General features: G+C 45.2%; 1 long non-coding RNA gene across 2 annotated transcripts; it reads right to left on the minus strand.

The window, feature by feature from the left end:
- Positions 1 to 2343: 2343 nt before the first annotated feature.
- On the minus strand, positions 2344 to 8365 carry LOC140695586 (uncharacterized). Of its 2 annotated transcripts, none has more exons than XR_012071239.1 (3): positions 7410 to 8365; positions 4900 to 5116; positions 2344 to 3333 (listed from the first exon to the last, which is right to left on the minus strand). It is a non-coding gene; the product is annotated as an uncharacterized lncRNA (long non-coding RNA). The 2 variants fall into 2 exon arrangements; XR_012071238.1 differs by having other exon boundaries at positions 4984 to 5116; positions 7410 to 8314.
- Between the last annotated feature and the right edge of the window lie 6548 nt (positions 8366 to 14913).

Consider the following 14913-nt stretch of genomic DNA (forward strand, 5'->3'; position numbering starts at 1 on the left):
ATTACCCGCTCGCCAGGGGCCTGGGAGGTCCCGATACCTTGGAAGCCACTGCGGCAGGTGGGGCCACCATGGCCTGTGTCCCGCCCAGCGCGGCTTCAGGCCCCCTGCCCTTCTCCCAGTTCTGACCGTGGCTGGAGAGCATGGACTGGCGGCGGCTGAGCGCCTTCGATGTGGACAAGGCGGTGGGTGCCGTGGACGTGCTCACACTGCAGGAAAACATCATGAACATCACCTTCTGCAAGCTGGAGGGGTGCCCGCACTGCCAGTCGGGGGTGGACCCGGTGCTGCTGAACACCAGCTGCGATCCTAGGGAAAAAAAAAACATTTGAGGCACTTCACATAACAGAAGTCACATTTTTCACTCACATGGGGACGGATGGTAGGTGGATGGCTCTCCACTAAAAATTCTTTTTGCTCCCCTTCCGTAGTGCAAATATTTTGCCGAGGAGCTGCTGCCTGTGACGAGATGTGTAGACTTCTAGGGCTGACCCACAAATGCATCCCTGTTGGTCTTCACTCTGGCCCTGACCCCGTCGCCTCCAGTGCTGATGGAGCTGCCTTCAGTGAAACTTAGAGGACACACATGGAAGATGGCAGAGTCTCCTTCAGGCTGGGTCCCTGCAAGTCTGCCTGACGTTGAGGTCCTATTGCTGGTGGAAACACCCAATCTTGGACATTCTCGGCTGTTCCTCCGGTGTGAGAAGCCCTTAGCGTCTCCCCCACTGAGTGAAACGTGCGTGGGCTCATGTCTTTACCCCATTCATTCTGGTGACTTGGGAGCGTGCGTTCAAATGCATTTGACCAGAGAAAACAGAGGGATATTTGTGCTGATGTAAACTATCACTGCATCTTGGAATATTGGCCTATTGCTCCTCTTTTTATCCCATTCTCTTAAACATGGGGCATGTTCCTAGGGTGTAAAAATATTTTAAGTATTGATATTTGTATATGATCTTGCCCAGTAAGTTGATAGAAGGGAATATTTTATTCCTGGGCAAAGAAACGTATCTCTGTATCCAGTGCAGAATTAAAAATTGAATCGTAAACTACTACCTACAGGGGAGATAGTTTAGCAACTATAAATGTGTGCTTTAATGAATTATTACAGGAACACAAATGTGACCGCCACTCGGACAAGACACGAAGCGTCAGCAGGCTCTCCTGTGTGACTTGTCCTTGTAATAGAGAACAGGTCAGGCCCTGTACTGGATCTGTTCCTTTAACCACTGTGCCCTGTTTTCCAAGCTCAGTCTTGCCAGTGCAGCACCTTTAGCCTGAAACAGACAAGAGAGCCTGTTCTCCAGGCTCTGACCTTTAAGGACGTCAGCACTTCTGCCCTCATGTAGAGATGGGAAGTTGCAAAATAGAGAATAATAACCTTTGTTTTGTTGGCGGTTTACAGGGACACCATGGCCTGACCCACGAGGATGGCTGCAAGAACAGAGAATGCCTGCAGCAAGAAGTTTGCAACAACCAACCACACACCCCCTCCCTTTTTTTTTTTTTTTTTTTGTATAAAAGGAGCCTGTATTCGGACTGGAGCAGGATGGTTCCCCAAGACATTAGTCTGCCATCCCCTTGGTCTACTGGCTTTCCAAATAAAGTCACTTTTGTTTGCCCCAACACGTTGTCTCCCAATTTATTGGCCTGTCATGCGGCTAGCAGAATGAGTTTGGACTCGGCAACATCCTGACTTAATGTCTTCCAGCCAAGCATCACTAGGGCACAAGTTATTACTCATTAAGAAGGAGACACACCATGGGGAACCCTTGGGGCTTCTCCTAAGAGGCTGTTAGGAAGAACCCATCATTGGATTTGGCTGGTGCTAAGTGAACTGGGGGAGAGGTTGAAGAAATGGCTCTGCTCTAGGCTGGAGGCTCTGAGGGGGCTGGCAGTTCTATGACTGGGTGTCTCACGGAGTCTTGGGAGGAGGAGGGAGGGGTGAGCTGGGGTGGACCTGCAGCTGTCACTCACACTATGGGGAAGAGGGCATTTGCTATTTTGTAGCTTGGACACGTTCAAGTTTTGTCTGTTCAGACGTGATTCTTGAGGTCTCTTGATTTTGTCTTCCTCCTCACCTGGCTGCTCCAGGACGTGAGGGGAGTGTCCCTTGGAGCTCACACCCCCATTCCACTGTGTCATTTAAAAGTCCCCTTTATAATGCTAGAAATTAAGGTATTGGTCTTGTCTGCTAGACAGTAATGGGTGCATTTTTGGAGTTTGCATTCAAATTGAGTTTTTTTTCTCCTCCAAGTACTGTTGAAACAACATTTCATTTTTCTCAATTTTTAAATTACCTCTAGAAGCAAGCATTTAGAGACTGAAAAAAAACAATGAGATGGATTATGACAACTTCTCCAGGATATACGTCTTTATTTGCTTAATAACTCCTTACATGTGATTTTTAAAAGGCCTGCCTACAACTTGGTGTGTGATTATGTTGAGTCTTTAACATTTCTCTGCCCTCGGTTCCATCCTAACGGAATCTCATCTGTGAAGATGTAAAGAGAAATGACATGTAAAGGATGATTCCAATACTCAGCTAATTTTCAGCAGGAAATTTGCTTCAAAACCATATAAAACATATTTTCTTTATTTGAGCATGTTGGACACTAGAATTCATAACCCTCTTGGGGTTGTGTTGTTCTTCTAACTTGGATGGGACGTGCTGTGGGACACTGGGGGATCTCCCCATCTGTGACATGGGGGTGACAAGGGGCTCCCAGAGAACTCGCCGTGAGTGCTTTACAGAGCTCCTCCGACCTGCACTGCAGATGGCACCTATGCCATACTCTTGTGTGTGACAGTTATCATTTTAACTGAGAATATTCCGAGTGGCTTAGCAATTTGCCTGATCTCATTTAGTTTCTGTTAAAGCCAGAAACCAAGCCTCTCCTTTTTTTCAACCCTGAACATTTATAGTCTTACCGCTCTTGCACTGCACTTTTACAGCGTGACAGCTCAAGGCTTTTCTCCTCAAGAAAATCACGTGAAGTTTTCCTTAAGAATCTCATTTGCATGCAGGGAAAGCACTACAATTTTTAAAAAGGTGAGAAAAACAAAGGCATGGATCCCTGTTAGCATGAAGGCTGTGGGTTTCAGTTCAATAATTATGCGGTTTGAGATCATTAACTGAGCAGACCTTCCGGATCCACACGTGGCTGCTTCCCAGCATCTGCATCCTGAGTCCGCACATGAGGGCTGGTAGTCACCGAACACACATCACGGCAGCCCTCCCAGCGCTCCTGTGAGGGGTGCCGCCCATTCTCCTGTTACTGGTCATCAGTGTTGTGGGACAGTCTGAGGAAAGCTGAGCTGGCGAACCATTAGGCACTAATCAAAATAAGAGAAAAATATGCCTGCATTCTAACCATTGCCTTCAGAAAACATTGTCTGCAGACCCTCAGAGCCTCCTCCTGGCACATACGCAAAGTAGTGCATTTTTCTTTCTTCTTATCTGATCTAAAGGTAGATGTTATCATGAATATTATTTAAGTAGGAAGAATGAGACAAAATAACAGGTAACAATAGGTATATGACAACTCTCATGACCTAGACTTATTGCCAAGGGTGAAAGTAACTAATGTTTCTGGATTTAAAGATGAATAACTCTAGAAAGAGCAATGGATCTTCACGCCAAAGAACTAAGACTGAGACCATCCCTGCATCTCCTAGATGAGACTTCGGGCTAAATATTTAACTCCCCAAAGTGCTTATTTCTTATCCACACATGGTGATTTAATATCTGCTGTACCGACTCCCAGGGTGGTCGTGGGGGTCAACTATTATAAACTTTGTGGTCAGGACCTCTGTAAGTTTTCTTTTACTTGTCCCTGGTGCTCAGTGGGCAGTAAACTTTAGCTATAAAAGATAGATACTGCTCAACATGGGCAGTAAACTTTATCTATAAAAGAAAAGGACTAATTTAAGAATTGCTCATATTATCTTCCTAACTCTAAAACTGAGAACATGTCTGGCCGTTTGCCTTTCCCATTCTCAGAGACCTACTTCACATCCTAAGATCACATAAAGCTAGAAAGTTTCCAGGCTCCGGGCACCACCACCTTCTGCATTTTAGGTTTTTTGATTTAGCTGATGACGCTTCACCGGGCAAACACACAGACCCCTCAGTTTAAGAACACCCGTGAAATATTTATGTATTATTTACCAAATGATAACTGGGTGCCTGATAAAAACCAGGCACTAGGTACTAAATGCTAGTATTCCAGACTGACAAGCAGGGAAACAGATTAAACAGCGTGAGATTAAATAGCTCCCGTCCCAGCCTGCAGGGTTTGGATGCCCAAGGAGGGCAGGGTTTGGGGCAGAGAGCATTGCTGAGGCTAATGGTTAAGTTCGTGAACAGAGTTAGCTTGAGGTGACTGATCACAAAGTGCAAGTGGAACGGTCACCAGCAAAGTACAAGCCAAAACCAGACTTGGAGGAAGTGTCAGGGGGCCAAAGCCAGAGGCAGGCAGAATGGCTGCTGTGGGGAACCACAGATGACGGCACAAGCCCACAGGAGCAGGTGTGTGAGGGGAGTGGAGCATCGGCATTCAGGGAGCCTGGGCCCAAGAAAGCTCAGGTGGGGAGAGTCCAGGCTGGGGTCTGTTGGTCTTCTGCACCCAAATCTCCTTTAACTTTAGCCACTTTTCACCAATGAAGGGGGAGGACTAAGGGTCACGGTGAGGAGATGAACGAGCAGTGTCAGAGAATGTCTAAGAGCTGTGCACATCTCCGAAGGATTTCACTAGGGAGGACCCTAATTCTGTGGGAGCTGTGAAGCAAGAAACTGTAAACAGAATTGCAGTGAAATCTCCCAGAACCTGGGGAGGGTTAAAACAGAAAATAGCAATTCACATTCTTTATCTGATGCCAAAATAATTTGAAAGCTCCTACGTTGTTAAATGATGTTGACAGCTGCTGCTTTTCAGAGAAGGCACGCACATGTATATATTGTTAGAAAATATTTTTAGCCCTCACTTCTTTGATTAGCGATAAAACAGTTCTTCAGAAGGCCAAGTGGCTGGTGCTCTGGGGGGTCGTTGAGCAGGAAGCTTAGACTTCTCAGGTTACTTTCCACATGCACAGGATGAAGACGTCCCTCTGCGAATACCTGTGAACAATGATCACACCTTCAGGGGAAAAAATTACAGTTGTATGAAAAAGAATTAAAAAATCCTTTCCCAAGGCTTGACTCTGAAGTACTCATTAAAGATGCACCTGTATTACTATTTTCTATTCTCAAATAAAATCCCCAATCGATTGCTTAGTAAAGCCACTGTACTCACTGGAACTAGGTTTGCATATATATATAGTGGGGGGCAGACACAGACATTATTTTACTCTCACATTTAAGAATTTCAGCCTTTCCTTCTATTTTATAATCTGGTTTTTAAAAACATGACACCTTTGAAGATTACAGGCCAATTATTTTATACTTATTGCCCTTAAAGGAAAAAAATAGCAACTTTGTGACGCAGAAGTTTAGCAAACATGACATTCAATAAGCAAAGTTAATGTGATCCACAGTGGACACACTGAAATCATGTGCCATCCCGTAGGGTGCACTGAGGGGCACATAAGCTTTGCTCCTGTGATATACTTGTCACAGAGCCATGATCTGAATCAGATTAGAAAGAAACACCAGCCAAATCCACTGAGGGAAATGACCCACAGAAGATGTATGGGTGGCCAACAGGTACAGGAAAAGATGCTCACCATCATAATCATCAGGGGGACGCAAATCAAAAGCACAAGGAGACATCCATCCCCTCACACCTGTTAGGATGTTTATTATAAAACAAAAAGTCCCCAAAGGTAAATGCTGGTAACGATATAGAATTGGAATCCTTGTGCGCTGTTGGTGGGAATGTGAATGGTGCAGCCTCTGTGGAAAACAGCGTGGAAGTTGCTCAAAAAATTAAAAATAGGTATACTTTATGATCCAAGGGATCATACTGCTGAGTTAATAGTCAAAGGCTCTGAAGCCAGGATCTCTCAGAGACATCTACACTCCCGTGTTCACTGCAGAGCCAAGACGTGGACACCACCTGTGTCCACTGATGGATGAATGGGTAAGGAAAGGAGATGTGAGACCCAGACAGGCACAGGTACCTCTCACACACAACAGAATTATCATTCAGCCATGATGGAGACAGCAGTCTTGCCACTGGTGACCACACGGATGACCCTGACTGAGGGTATCATGCTAAGTGAAATGGACAGACGGAAGAAGACAGATGCTGAATTAGATCACTCATGTGTGGAATCTAAAAAAAGTTAAACTCATACAGACAGCGAGTGGAATAATGGCTGCCAGGGGCTGGAGTGGTGTATTAAACTACACGGTGTTATGTTTCAGTTATATCTCAATAAAGCTGGAAATAAGAAGAAGAAATAACAAACTGACATCTTTCCTCATGTGAGTCAGCAAGCGATTCTAGTTTCCATTTGTATCTGCATTCAAGCATTTATTTGCTCAGTTGGTGCTGAGGCTGAGGACTGTATTTTAGTGATTAATAAACCCAATCAATGCTCTAAACATTTTTACTGCAGAGAAAAGTTAGCATTAAAAAATCACAGGAATGTTTGACTTCATTTTTCCGTTATAAAATCTTTAAAGATGGAAGAAAAAAATTTAACTGATAGAAATCCCAAATTGAGAAAATGTATTTAGAAATCATGGTCTTTTCCCTAGAAGCATTCCTATTTTTGTTTAGAATACCAATCAGGGTTAATACCAAGGAAAACAAAAGATTTAACCTCCTACTTTATGCAAATCTCAGATAAGTGATACTCACAGAAACACCCACAGAAAAATTATAAATATATTTACTATTTCAGCAAGGCAGCATATAAACCACATGGTAGACTCTACTGTTTTTCTTTCACTCAAATAATTGATTTGGGACGTAAAACATCTTTATCATAAAAAAAAATAACAGGACTGCCACTTTCAAATGCATATCAAATATTTTCTCCTACAAAAACTTACACGCTGATTCGTACTGTGTCTGATGCACTGGCTGCACTGACGCAACAGCAAGGGAACCTCAGGGACCAAACAGGGAGTGAAACCAAGAACTCAAACAGGAAATGACCCCAAAGTCAGCTTCCCCGGGAAAGTTTTGAGGGTCTTGACTGCACAGGGTGTGTGGGGGGTGAGACTAAGCCGAAAAGAAGACTCTCTGGGGGAAGATGAGGCTCTGAGGGCGTCCTCTCACGCAGGCTGTGAGTGAGAACTGAGGAGAGAACAAAGAAGTAGCTCTTCTCAAACTTAGGGCTGAATGAGAAGGGGAGTCTCTCCTGAGGATTCATAACCAAGGAAGCTGGTCGCTGAGATGATTCTCAGTCTGAATTAATGCTAACCTGCGATCTAAATTCCTTAGGGAGAGAATTTCACTTACGGTGGCTCAGGTTGGTGGTACCCCAGAGTTCTAAATCCTCTTTTGATGAGTGACGTCGAGCTTGGCCTCAAAGAATTTCTACACAAAGTTTTCCAAGGAAAATGGTCGGCTTGTAGTTTTAAAAATTCACATTATCTAAAAGGAAAGAAGGCACCATGAGAGAGAATCAGGAAGGAAAAAAGCCCAATATTATGTTTAAAGAAATGAAAGCTTAAAAGTATCCCCGAGGAATAAGAGACTATAAGAAAACCCAAAGCAGAACTTCCAGAAATTAACTAAAAAAATAGTAGAAATGAAAAACTCAGATGTAGCAAATAGCAGATTAAACACAGATGAAGACAGACTAGACCACTAAGAAGATGGACCTGAAGGAATTACCCAACACACGGCCCAGAAGCTCAAAGGGAAGAAGAAACAGGAAGGAAGGGTTAGAGGTAATTTGGGGTAGACCTTCTCACCTAACACCACTCAGAACCCAGCTGTAGGTAGAGAGCACATGGAGAATACGGGCGAGGCAATATTTGAAAAAAATCATGTCCGAGAATTTACCAGAGTTGTTGAAAGAACACTTCTCAGCCAGGAAGCCCACCCCTTAACCCTCACCACCTGGCAAAAACAAAGCAGTACAAAAAGGGTAGGAAAAATAAAAATAAACCCAGATATTTAATACGGCAGAGTGAAACTGAGGAACACTAAAGAAAGATCTTGAAAGCAGCTACAAAGGAAAGATTTTATTACCTTCATTTGGGTGAAAATGAATCTGACTGCTGACATCCCATTAGCAACAGTGAAGGCCAAAAACCAGAATAATAAAACTTTTAACGGGCTGACTGAAAGTAACGGTGAACTGAAAATTGTATTCCCTAGCACAGGGGTTGTCAGACAGCCTGGAGGCCACCACCTGTCTTTGTAAATAGTTTTATTAGCGCACAGCCACACCCAGTCCTTTACAATTTCCCCACAGGCTGCCTTCATGGCTGCAACAGAGACCAGATTACTGGACACCCACAGCCCAAAACAGTATCTGCCCTTTATGGAAAATGTTTGCAACCCTTGCCTAGGAAAAGGACAAAATAAAGATATTTTTCAAAAAAGAAAAGAAAAGAAAAGAGTCAGAAAATTAACCGAAAGAGATCCTTACTCAAGGAAACTGAAAATACATGCTTAAAGTAGAAGAAAAATGACTGCAGATATAAGGTCTGAGACCTGAGAAATAAAGGTGAGCAAAGGCATGTGTGACATTTGCGTAAACCCAGAAAATACACGGTCTACATAAAGCAACAATAATAACCCTGCCTGTCTTTGGGGGCAGGGCGACAGAGGATCAGCCTTTACTCGGGAGGATGACAGAAATACTAATTCACTTTCGATTTTTAATACACATGTTAAAGTAGCCAGGAGACAAGTAAAAGACAGAATTCTCCCGAAAACAGAAAAAGAGGGCTCCACTCCAACCCTTGTTCTGAGGTTAGCACGACCCTGATGCTTCTGGCGGGCAGCCTCCGACGCTGTTCCCAGGTGTTCCCGGGGTCCCTGCAGCCAGGGGTTCCTGCCCCGACATAACCCCTTCTCCTCACATGTGGGCCAACCTAGTGACTCTAAGAGACAGAACACAGCAAGAGGGATGGGTGCCACTTCTAGATTAGGTCGCACAAGACTGTGACCTGTGTCCTGCTCGCACCCTCCCTCGCCCTCCCCGTGCTTCCTCTCACGGGGCCAGTTGCCACATGAGATGGTGGAGGACGGAGGGCACCCTCATCCACGGGCCCAGGGGAGCCGAGGCTTCCCCAGGACAGCCTTGCAGCACCTGCAGCCTGATGAGAGATTCTGGGCTGGAAGCCCCCAGAGAAACTGAGACAATCTATGTGTATTGTATTAATTGTTGTAAGTTACATGGACAACGGACGTAGTGCCATAATCAGACACAGAGTGCGTAAGACAGGAACATTATGATGCTTGCACTCACGATCTCCATCTCCCCAAGATCCCAAACACAAAGCAAAAAGAGATCAAACTTATCCTGACCAAGCTGAGTGTCCCCAAAGAAGGCAAGATTGTTTGATACAAGAAAAGCAATCCAATTCACTCCATTAACCCACTGAAGGAGAAGGCATCTGTAAGAATATTTTTTAAACGTAGGAAGAGCATTTGACAAAAGTCAATATCCATCCATAAGTAAAAAAAGAAGAGAACTTCTTACTTTGATAAAAGTGTCTACCAAACCCCCCTGGTAAGCATGTGGAGGGCTGCAAGGGGGACAGAGGCACCCACTGACATTCTCTGAGGATGCAGGAGAATTAGCATCTGCCTCAATTAGGGCCCACACTCCACTCTGGGCTGGGATGGGTTTTTTTCTCTAAATCACAATGACAGCCATCACTCACTCTACTAAATGCTGTTCCCAGCAGCCCTGGATTGTGCTGTTTCACCGAGGCCTCTGCCTGGAGGTGGCCGTCCCCATCTGCCCAAAGGGCCCAGGACTCCCTAGGTCTGCATGGGGCACAGACCAACAGTGAGGCTGGACCCTAACTTCCATATTTCATTTCAGGCAGGCAAGATTTTTTTCCTATTGTTTTATAAAAGATTAAAATAGCGGGAAGACACTGGTTAGAGAGACTAGTCATGAGGAATTACAAATAATTCAAATCTTCTTCCCTGGAATCTCACATTTAGGTGCAAAAATTGAGCACCAAAGTATGCCCATCCACTGCTCCCACCTGTCACGAGATGGGGCTGCTCATCAGGAGGGGAGCAGACCCCACGCCAGGGCCCCGAAGGAGGACAGGGTGACTGCATTGTAGAAAATGACAGGGTACGTGAAACACACAGGACTGTCTTTAAAACATCCACACAGTCGTCTGTTTTTCAATTAAATTGGCCACGGAGTTTAGTCAAGCAATTTTTTTTGCCTTTATTTTTGTTAAATACGATTCCAGAAAGTATAGTGCAAACACTCAGTAGAAAAGTTGCAATTAAGAAACGTACATTCACATTTAACATTTCAGTCCATTCACTTTGTTTCTAAATAAAAATAGGACAAATTATTCAATGACTTGTCTCAATTTAACAATCTTGGAAAAGACTGGAAGGTGCTCTACGGTGTCCAGTGGACGTAAAAATAGACCCGTATTGATTATACAAATCTATCATGAGAAGTTACCCAGTGATATTGAGTTGTTGTCCTTCTGACACAGACATCTCGTTTCCACGTCTACAGAAGCGTTCTCAGTGAGCTCTACTGGTGGGAGGATGTGTCACCCGGGCCACTCTGTGCCCAGGAAGGGACACGGAAGGGCTGAAGGGTTCCCACAACCCTTCTCAGTGAGTAAAGAGAACCCAAGAGTGGGCTTTGGGTTTACCTTAAATCAGAGTGGAATCTGCTGCTCAGAGGTGGCCATGATCACCTTACATCATCTCCGCGTGTGCAGGGTGGTGTGCGGTCAGTGTGCACGAGAGACGGGGAGGGTGCCGGGGCCAAGTGGGGGCGCTGCAGGAGGGGTGCGGGAGCCACTGAGGCGCGGGGGGCCAGGACCCGCCGGGGCGGGACGCTCTGCGGCCAGCCGGCGGACGACCTGTGGTGACCGGGGCCTGTCCCTTTGCGCATGCTGCGTGTCTTGGAATCCAAAGTAAGTGACACACAATTAGGAACTTCACGGCATGCGATGCCGAGTGCAAAGGGCTTGTGCAGCCACGGTTTCGCCAGGGCCAAAGACAGAACTGCGGGCCTCTCTGGGACTGATGCCTCGGCGGGGAGAGCCGGCGCTCCAGGCCGGCAGGAGAGGCCGCGGTATATTCGTCAGGAGTCCCAGGACGTGGGGGTGGTCCCCTGAGACGTGTGCTTCGTGCCCGGGCCTCAGGGGGCGTGGGAGTTGCTGGTGGGAGGCAAGAAACAAGTTCTGGCTGCTGGTGGGCCCACTGCCCAATGCACGTGCCCCGGGGAGTGAGAGCCCGCGGACGGGACGCTGCGTGGCTGTGCCTGCAGGCGGCCCTGCGCATGTTTACAAAGCCCGAGCGGTGGACAGATCTCTTGGGGGTTGGTCTGGGACTTCCTCGCTGGTTAAACTCCAATTCTTAGTCAACGACTGCCAGCTGTTTTGGAATCCAACCCATCCAAAGTCTGATCTGCCTGGAACCACAGAAGTCAGTGCCTCGGGGAGCCCAGGACACCCGTGCTCCAGCGGCTGCCAGCTGCTCACCATCCATCACGATCCCCATCTCGCCTCCCGCACATTTTCAGTGAAATCTGCTCTTGTATGTCCTCTCATCCCCAGGAATGAACAGTGACCACCTACATCGCTGCACAGCATGACGGGGACACGGGAGGGCTCTGATCAGGCATTGGGGGCTGGGTTGGCTCCACATAAGTGGAGAAGCGTGTGGAGTACGAGGGCATCTGGGGGCCTGCGTTCTCCCCCTGGCTGATGTCAAAGAGGCCTTACGGAAAGAGACAGGACAAGTGTCCTCACTGAGGGAAGAGTCTGTGTTTTCTAAGACGCGCTGGCAGGTGGCGCTGCCGGATACAGTTTTAGGATAGAACGTACGCTAAGATAAGGCAGGGAGTTTTCAGGCCAACGCTGTGTGACTTTGCTAGAGATCCGTTGTTAAAGCAGAGGCAGGGCTCAGCTGACAGTCCATGTGCTGTTCCAATCTCACAGCATGAGGCCTAAGTGAGGGTGACTCTGTGCCTGGGCACATGCCTGTCAGTATCTACAAATTTTGAACTCCCAGTCTGTCCCTTCCCACGCCCCTTCCCCTTGGCAACCACAAGTTTGTATTCTATGAGTCTGTTTCTGTTTTGTATTTATGTTCTTTTTTCTTCTTTTTGTAGATTCCACTACTTCAAAAAGATGCCTGTACCCCAATGTTCATAGCAGCACTATTTACAATAGCCAAGACATGGAAACAGCCTAAATGTCCACCAACAGATGACTGGATAAAGAAGACATGGTATATTTATACAATGGAATACTAGTTTTCTGTTGTTCTAAAGCTCTAATTACATCAGCTGGAGCAGCAGAGGCAGGTTGACTGGGACCTCATAGGCCAGAGTGAAGAGCGTGGACTTAAGTCTAGGGAAACTGACAAGCCACTGGAGACTTTTATGCTAAGGAAGTATAATAATCTGACTTCTGTATTTAGAGCATTGACTGCTTTTGGAAAATTGATTTTGGTGGAGGGGAATACCAAGAATGGAAGCAAGACTACCCTTCTGGGAAGCTATTACATCAATCATGCAGGAGATCTGGTGGTGTAGAGTAGATGTGAGCTGTGAAGATAGAAAGAAGTGAATGAATGAATCTGAGATCCAAGTTGCCAGTAGAGCTGACTGGACTGGCTGCCTGTGAATATGACGGGGAGTGATGGGGCAGAGGCATCAGAGATGTCTCCTCGGTGTTCAGACTGAGTGATGTAGGAAAAGGGAAATGTTTTTTAACTGAAGCAGAAAGGAGGGGAAGGCATAAATTAGGAGTTCAGGATTAACAGATACAAACTATTTTACATAAAAGACTTAAACAGCAAGGTCCCCCTGTATAGCACAGGGAACTATATTCAGTATCTTGTAATAACCCGTAATAAAAAGAGGGAGATCTATTAATTAAGATGTGCAGACAGGTTTTATTAACTGGGGATGATGTGAATGGAGGATTACTTCTCTTTGGGGTTTGGTAAATTAGAACTGTGAGACATCCAGGTAGTTATATCAAGCAGACAGGCAAGCAACTCTCTTAATCTAACTTAGTCCCAAAGAACATTTAAGGTCTACTTCAGTGCAATACTTCATTTTATTGCTACTAAAAAACAAAAACAAAACAAAAATATTGCCTTTATCATAATCCCTAGTTTCTATCAATTTCCTATTTTAGCACTGATCTAAAATATTTCAGCAGTGATATTTTAAATTTGAGAACAGGACTGGAGACTAAGGAGCTGACTGTAGACTTGACAATTAAGGTTTCAGTGTGCGTTGTTGGACTAGAGTGGGTTCTACTCTCATACTTAGACCTGTAACTAGAACTTCATGACACTGGCCTGAACCAAAGTGACCATTCCCCGGGGACCTCTCTCTAGCAGAAGTTTAAGAATTTATTCTCTAAAAAGAAAGCAAAGTTTTCCCTCTCAGTTGGTAGAACATATTTTTTTAAGCTTCCAGTATGTAACTCATGTGCTTCCAATACAGGAAAACACGTAACGTATTAAAAACTAAGCAAGGTGTTAGCCTTTAAAGAAGCCTAGAATTTAGCTGTAATGGAGATCACTCAATGCTGCAGAGCGTCTACCATAGCCAACACTATGTGGGTGTTACGTAAACGGAGCACAGATGTGGCAGCATTTATCCTCCCACTTGTCCAAGAGTGTTAGTCAGTAAAGGATGAAGCATCTGAGCTGTATCTTGAAGTGAGAATAGGAGTTTCTACGGAAGGAAAAGCAGAGGAATGGTAAGCTGAGTAACAGGAATGAAGTACGAGCAAAAGCAAGTGCAAGTGAAAATAAATTGACTTTTGCTTTATGGAGAGTCATTGTTGGAAAGGCACAAATGCTGCATGAGAGACTGCGGGGAGAGGAGATTGAAACAATAATTAGGCTACCTTGTGAAAGGTATTTGGATTGTGGATAATAAAAATAATATGAGAGTAACACAGTCATACTTGGGTTTTACAAAGAAAACTTTGTTTCTTCATTTACAATGCAATAAAGTCGAGGAAAAGGCAAGATTTCAAAAAGAGTTGAATGAAATGTCTCAAGACAGTAACAGTACACACCATGGACTGAATATTTGTTCTCCATGAAAACAAATTCATACACTGAAATCCTAACACCCAAGGCCTTTGGGAAGTGATTAGACCCTGATGGTGGATTGGTCAAAAATGGGATTAAGTGCCATTATAATGGGACCTCCAGGGCGATCCACACCCCTTCCTTCCCATGAGGAGACAGCCAGAAGGCACTCCGAACCAGAAAGCAGGCTCTTGCAGACACTGAATCTGCTGCCACCTTGATCTTGAACTTCCTAGGCCCTAGAATCGTGAAAAATAAATGTCTGTTATTTATAAGCCACTCAGTCCACGGTATTTTGTCGTAGCAGCCCAAATGGACTAAGGCAGAGAGACTGAAGAGACCAGGACAGAATTGCTAGAAAGTCCACAAAACTAGAATTTCCACAATAATGTGATTTCTTTTTCTGAATGTTTTAGGTGAAGGAGAGAGAAGTGTCTGAGATGATTCTGAGTCTCTCCTCTTGCGCGGCTGAGCGAATAGTGGTGTTTCTTAACCGAAGAAGGAAAGTCAGCTTGATGAGGGGTGAGTGGTATTACAGGGAGAATTCAGTATTTGGAAAACCAGTAAGCAGATAGGAACACAGCAGATAAATACGGAGAAAAACCAAAGCTCACGTCAGATCACGGAAAGTCATCAGCAAATCCCAGAAGGTGGCAATGCTGGACTGAAAGAAGTCACCGTGAATATATCATATTGAGAAGGGACCCACGCATAAGCTCTGGGGAGC

The sequence above is a fragment of the Vicugna pacos genome, unplaced genomic scaffold, assembly GCF_048564905.1.
Source record: "Vicugna pacos unplaced genomic scaffold, VicPac4 scaffold_468, whole genome shotgun sequence".
Taxonomy (NCBI): domain Eukaryota; kingdom Metazoa; phylum Chordata; class Mammalia; order Artiodactyla; family Camelidae; genus Vicugna; species Vicugna pacos.